We start from the raw sequence: 7,704 nt of genomic DNA, 5'->3' as shown, positions 1-7,704 counted from the left end.
CTTTGATTCGGGTAAACATTGAAGAAGATGAAGAGGCAACTATGGCCAGGTTTTTATGTGGTTTGAACCGAGAAATTGCTAAACCTTTTGAAACTTGATCAGCTAAGATGGATGCAAGAAGAGCCACAAACTATGTCCAACATAGTAAATATGAATGTTTAAATCATAGATAATCAACTTACTAATCAATACTCCAACTTAGTCTTCTTCCTCTTCTTCTTCTCCAAGAATTTTCTCAACTCAGTTCAGTTCTCTCTCTCTCAACTAGGGCAAGGGAGGGTATGGCTTAAATAAGGAAGAAAAGAAGAAAAAAAAAGGTGGTCAAAGATGGTCAAAGGCGGTGGGAGAAAAAGGGCTGCTGAAGAGGAGGCCATTTGGCCCATTCTACACTAATCTCTATCTGACTTCTCACTTTTTCATTTTTTTTTCATATAGATAAAGATCCAGCCACAAGTTGTGGTATATTATATACATTTAAAGATCCAGCCACAAATTATGGTATATTATATACATGTGCATATGTATATGTATATGTGTGCCTAAATATGTGCATTTGGTAAAGACCGGTCTCACAAAAGTAATCATAATCTGGTCATATCTCCTCTTAAAGATAAGGAAAATAAACTTAAAATATTGATAGAGATATGACTTAATCTATAAAGATATGAAATCTAAATATTCCTAAAATATCTCCATGAAATTTAAAGTTCAAACAAATCTGATAATATCACCCATATAGAATCATGCGCTCTTCGTGTTCGTGGAAGTCCCGAGACAAAATCCATGGTGATCTTCTCCCATTTCCATTCAGGTACCGGAAGAGGTTGTAATAACCCGGATGGGTGTTGATGTTCTACTTTAACCTGCTGACATACTAGACACTTAGCAACATATTCGGCTATCTCCTTTTTCATGTTATACCACCAGTAGCTTCTCTTTAAATTATAATACATCTTAGTGCTTCCGGGGTGCATTGCATATGGTGAGCTATGAGCCTGCGCAAGAATCTCTCTCTTTATTTCAATGTCGTCAGGTACACAGATTCGATTCCCGAACATAAGTGTGTCATCCTCTTTCAAAAGAAATTCAAACTTCTTGTCTTCCTTTACTCTGCCTTCCTTAATCTTGTTTTTCATCTCTACCAAAAATGGATCTACTTGTTGCGCTTCTCGAATTCGATCAATTAGCACGGGCTTCACATCATAAATAGCCATCAAGGTTCCAGAACTGGTCGCCTCTAGTTTAACTTCCAATGACCTAAATTCATTAATAAGTGTGTCGTGAACACTCCACATACCTGCTAATCTTGCTATTGATTTCCTACTTAATGCATCTGCCACGACATTTGCTTTCCCTGGATGATAGTTGATCGTGCAATCATAATATTTAATTAATTCCATCCATCTCCTCTGTCTTAAGTTGAGTTCTTTCTGAGTGAACAAATATTTCAAACTCTTGTGGTCTGTATAAATCTCACATCTTGCTCCATACAGATAATGTCTCCAAAGTTTGAGAGCGAATACCATAGCTGCCAATTCAAGATCATGTGTCAGGTAATTCTTCTCATGATTCCTTAGTTGCCAATATGCATAAGCCACCACTCTGCCATTTTGCATTAATACGCAACCTAAGCCTTGATGGGATGCATCACTATATATCACAAACCCTTCATCAGTGAACGGAATAACAAGCACTGGGGCAGTGGTCAATCTCTTCTTCAACTCCTAGAAACTTTGCTCACACTCATCTGTCCATTCAAACTTCACACTCTTTTGCGTTAATCGAGTCAGGGGTGCAGCAATAAGGGAGAATCCTTCCACAAATCTTCGATAATAACCAGCTAATCCTAGGAAACTCCTCACCTCTGTTACACTTGTAGGGCGATTCCAATTCAAGATAGCTTCAATCTTCGTGGGATCCACTGATACACCATCACCTGAAATCACATGCCTGAGGAATCCCACTCGGTCTAACCAAAACTCACATTTGCTAAACTTAGCATAAAGTTTTCTTTCTCTCAAAATCTGCAACACTACTCGGAGATGTTCTTCATGCTCATTCCGGTTCCTCGAGTATACCAATATATCATCGATGAAAACCACCACAAACTGATCAAGATATGGCTGGAAGACTCTATCCATTAAATCCATAAAAGGTGCTGGAGCATTTGTTAACCCGAAAGGCATCACAAGGAATTCATAGTGTCCATACCTAGTGCGAAAAGCAGTCTTGGGCACATCAGAGTCCTTAATCTTCAGCTGGTGATATCCCAATCTAAGATCGATCTTCGAGAAGACGATAGCACCTCGGAGTTGATCAAACAAGTCATCTATCCTAGGTAAAGGATATTTATTGCGCACCGTTCCCCGATTCAGCTGTTGATAATCTATACATAATCTGAATGAGCCATCCTTCTTCTTCACAAACAAAACTGGAGCACCCCAAGGAGACACACTAGGCCTGATAAATCCTTTTTCTAATAATTCTTGTAGCTGGACTTTCAATTCCTTGAGCTTTATTGGGGCCATACGATGCGGTGAGCGGGAAATCGAGGCAGTACCGGGCTCTAACTCTATAGTAAACTCAATCTCTCTATCAGGAGGAAGGCCAGGTAAGTCATCAGGAAAAACATCTGGAAACTGGCAGACCATTGGAATTTCACTAAGTTCTAGTGAGTGGATCTCGGTAGCAAATACATGTGTCAAATATCATTCACACCCCATTTTCAAAAGTTTCATCGCCTCGAGAGATGATATAACATTGAATGGAACACCCAACTGATCTCCATGAAACTTAAATTCAGGCTCATTCGGTATTCTAAAGATAACCTCCTTCTTGAAACACTCCACCGAAGCATGGTGAGAAGCAAGCCAATCCATCCCGAGGATAACATCAAAATCCCAAATACTTAAGGGTATTAAATCTACTAACATTTCCTTATCCCCTAACTGTAGCCCACAACTGCGATACACTTCCCCAACTACCACACTTTCCTCGGTCGGTGTAGCTATGGACATACGACTATCTAATAACTCTCGTGGTCTATCAGAATGCATATGAAAATGAGATATATGAATGAGTGGACCCTGGGTCTATAAGTACATTAGCAGGTTTATTAAAGAGATTTAACGTACCCGTCACAACAGTAGGAGTAGCTTCTGCATCCCGCTTCGTTAAGGTGAATACTCTACCCTGTGTCATTGGTCTATTTGCCTGGCTTGCTGAGCTCACCTTCGATCCGCCCCCTCAGCTTTGCACACTCTTATTGCTACTCATCTGCCCACGGCCTCTCACCACCGATGGTCTATTGCCCACACTAGCACTGCTAGATGCCGCAACTATAGGCTGCTTACAATTCCTTTGTACATGTCCCTTCATGCCACATCTAAAACAAGTAACCCCTTCACCCCTTAATTGTGGGCAATTGTTTCTCAAGTGATCATGATGTCCACAATGAAAACAACTCCCAGACTGCACTTGACAAGCACCGGAATGAAATTGACCACAATTCTGACAATTTTGACGCCTTGGAAAGTTAGCTCCACCATAAATCCTGCCACTCTGACTTCTCATGCCCTTATCTTCATGAGACCATTGTGGAAACTGCTATATGTTGATTTCCCTCAATTGAAGCCCTGCGTAAACCCGCCTCTTTTTGGGGGTCGGAAGGAACCCTCTACAATTGAGCTACTAGGCCGAGTTCTACTTTGTTCCCTCTGAAGAACTTCCTCTCGTAAGTCCTCCTCAGCAATGATGGCTTTATTATACAGATCTGAAAATAATGGGATCTCCAGAACGAAAACGCGCGACCTAATATTGAGGTTTAATCCATCCAAGAACCTACTGCATTTGGAAGTTTCATCACTTACCAATGTCGGGGCAAAACGTGACAATTTGGTGAATTTTACTTCATATTCAGCTACGCTGAGGTCCCCTTGCTTCAAATTCAAAAATTCCCTCTCCTTAGCTCGCCGAAACTAGGCTGGGAAGTACTTGTTATAAAATGCTTGCGTAAACTCAGCCCAAGTGATAACGTGTGAAGAGTTTGTGTTCAGTCGTCTCTGAGTAACCTCCCACCAGTACTGAGCATCCCCTTCTAGCATAAATGTCGCAAGTGCCACATGTTGGGTGTTTGAAACCTCCATGATTGAGAAAATCCTCTCCATTCCAGTTATCCAATTCTCCGCTTCTATCGGATCAACACTTCCCGAAAAACTAGATGGACCATATTTCCTGAACCTTTCATATGGCGTCAATTGTGACTTCATGTGAGATGTGGATGCACTCGGCTGTGCTGCTTGCCTCTGGAAGAAAGCCGTTTGTTGCTCAATTAGTTGTGCTTGCTGCTCAACTAGACGAGTCATGGCGGCTAATGTTTGGTGGATTGGCGGATCTTGATTCCTGGGAGCCTCAGCAGCCTCTTGAGGAGCTTGAGACACTTGATCTTTTGTTATAGGCTCAGCTGCATTCTGATCAGCTAAATTCTCGGTTGTGCGGTACCTACGTCGACCCCGCCTCGCACGTTTGGGTCCCATTGCTAATTTCCTAAGCAATACACAAGTTAGTCAAGCATTTAACAAACACAATTATGAGATATATCCCGTCTTGGGGCCGCAGCTAATTAAAAAGAGCGGGGATCGGGTGCACTAAGTCTACAGAATCTTATAACCTAGGCTCTGATACCAAAAATGTCACGACCCGAAACTTATAGCAGAGTTTCCCCTTTATTCCTTAATATCCATTGTCATATACGCAACTCATATATGTATAATCTGTTTTCCTAACTCCCAACACATTGAACTAACCCAGCAAGCTCTATATAAACATATAACCACCTAACTAATTCTGATATATGCATAAAACTCTCAAAGAGTACTCAGTTGCAACCATTTTGTAACACAGACTGAACGAAAAGTTTTCTTATATATATATATAGTATACTTCTATAACACATCCAACCTTTAAACTAACTCGGCATGCTCTACATGAATATATAATCAATCTAACGGATTCTAATGTACATATATGCTCTCAATAGTGTGTTCAGCAACAACCATACTATTAAACCAACTAAACAAAAGTTTCAGGTCGTAACAGGATTGTAACATTTACGAACACTTACTACATATACTATGGGTGGGCCTACTTACCAAAATCCTTTGCGCTGATCACCGTTATCCAAAAGTACTCCTGTGCGGCTAGCCTAGCTTCTAGCTCATCTGGAAAAAAGTATGCAGGGAGTGAGCTGCAACTTAGTGAGTACTATATTCCAAAGTAAAATGAGCTAATACATTACTATCACGATTCACAAGCAATCAATCACATATAGATATATATACATATATATATATATGTACATATTCTACCATAATATGGAATCCATTACCAATATCATCCCTTCCACCACTCATTTGACAACCAATCACAAGTAATCAACGATATAGCCATGGGATCGCATTTCCTTATGACAAGTTATGACGGTACCGTGACCCCGCATACCTCAAAGAAATTATCTGTTCATTCATATATCATATCTCATAAGCGGAGGCCGCCCATTAACCTCTGGCGGTAAGAGTTGACCTTCATTTATATTCCGCCGGTCCAGCGGCCGATCATGCCCCTATTTATATTCCGCTGGGTCCAGCGGCCGATCAGGCCCCTGTTTATATTCTGCCGGGTCCAGCAGCCAATCAAGTCCCTATTTATATTTCGTCGAGTTCGGCGGCCGATCAAGCCCCTTTTATAATCCGCCGGGTCCAACGGTCCCAATGGCTACTGTTAAACAATCACAAGCATACTCAAGATATACATCAACCTCAATCATTCAGCCACCTTCCTATCTATAACCATACATATAAATATTTACTATCATTTTACAATGGAAGAAAGTACTCACAAAGACCCCTGAAAATAATAGCTCAATGGGTCGAGCTTTCCAGGTGTATAGTCTCGGTCTCCTCAGCCCTTATTTAGTTTAAACATAAGGGTTAGATAATATACTAAATAAGAGTAAAAATATGCATCAATTTATGATAGGCTCACGAACCAGAAATTGATAAGAAAGAAGGGTGGAGGGTAGAACCAACAAAACTCACTCGATAAGATGACTCGCCACGAGTAAGAAAAGTTGGGTTGATTCGCCACGCTCAAGGAAGAACGATAAGAATCGGGGTTTTTGCCACTAAACAATGAACTTGTTTAGATAAGAAAAGATAAGAAACGCTCTAAGTAATTTCATTCAAATATTCATCAAAGTCTGTTCATCAAAGTCTGTCTCTTCTTCTCTTACAATAAGGTGCATATTTATATAGAGAGAATACACCTCCATTGACTCTAGAATAGGAAACTGACACCTAATAATATAGGAAACTGATATCTGATATCCTCTAGATTACTTTCCTAAAATAGAGTAATGCAATAATTTGAAATAGGAAACTTAAGATTGCTGACTCAAGCTAATATAGGAAATAATATCTAATTAAGGGAAACTATATCATAGCAATATAGGAAACTCAATATCTAATTAAGCTAAATTCTTATTTTGGAGTCTTCTAGAATGAGTGTCTGGACCCGAAAATTCAATTGCATGTTGGGCTGCAATCTGAAGCACATCATTCCCTCTCGGTTGGAAAAAGACGCGTCCTCGAGTCTTTGTCAATCTTCTGCTTGTCTTCATGTGTGCGTTTCGGTTCTTTTTAGCTTGCCACTTAATGACCAACTTTTCTGTACGAACCCTCTCTTGTAATTCCTCATAGATCAGATTCTTTGTTCTTCCTCGCCAATCAACTCGTTGCCTAAACTGTTGCTTCCTCGGTTGAGTCGTATATGCTTTGGCAAATTTTGCCTCGATTGGATGAAACACCATCGACGAATCTTTAATAGCAATTACTTCTTGAAGTTCCACTTGGCCGGGGTCTAAAAATAGTTCAGCCTGGACTTTCTCTTCAGACTTTGAAATTAGTTCCTCCCGAATAATCTTGCCAATCGCTAAATCATTCTCGACCAGAACATTATTATCTTGTGACGCTTGAGCTGCTTCATTCTTAGACTCCACTTTTTCTTCATTAAATTTGTCACCCTTCATAGAAGCTTCTTCAAGTTGTACTTTTTCCTCGACATCAACAATTGTCATAGGAAAAGCATTTGTTTTTCCATGCTTAAGAGGATAGGTAGACTTTATGCAACCGTCTTCAGATTCATAGAGGCGTTCTTCGTATCCCAAAGGAAAGAATCTGACCTTCAAGAGTTGCTTCATGTGCCTCCACGTAAATACCAGATTCCTTCCATCTTGAAGACGATTATTTTCCAATTTCTCCCACCAAGTAGACGCTTTGCCTCTTAGCCGATAAACAACTCTAACAACTCGACTTCCATCATCCGGGATGCCGTAGTAGTCGAAGAATCAGTCCACATCCGAAATCCATGCCAAGTATTCCTCAGCGCTCATGCTTCCGTTGAAAGTCGGAATTCTCTTTGGGGGATAATCCTTCTGCACCCATTGGTGTCTTCTTATTCCACTGAAACTCTCGAGGGCTTGGGTCACTCACTCGAGCCGTGCAATGAACTCCTCTCGCGTCTGCTGGAATGTGAGAGGCAAGTCTTGGTCGAAAGTAAACCCTCTTGGAACTCGTTCAGGATTGCTTTTAGCCATAATCAATGCATATTTATAAAAAATCCACACAAGCACACGTGTTTCACTCGGCC

The 7,704-nt window shown here is 40.6% G+C and overlaps 1 pseudogene; it reads right to left on the bottom strand.

The window, feature by feature from the left end:
• Positions 1 to 1,415: 1,415 nt before the first annotated feature.
• LOC116214405 lies at positions 1,416 to 7,255 on the bottom strand (annotated as a pseudogene).
• Positions 7,256 to 7,704: the final 449 nt, after the last annotated feature.

Source organism: Punica granatum, chromosome 7, assembly GCF_007655135.1.
Source record: "Punica granatum isolate Tunisia-2019 chromosome 7, ASM765513v2, whole genome shotgun sequence".
In the NCBI taxonomy this organism is placed as follows: Eukaryota; Viridiplantae; Streptophyta; class Magnoliopsida; order Myrtales; family Lythraceae; genus Punica; species Punica granatum.
This window is presented reverse-complemented; position numbering and strand designations above follow the sequence as displayed.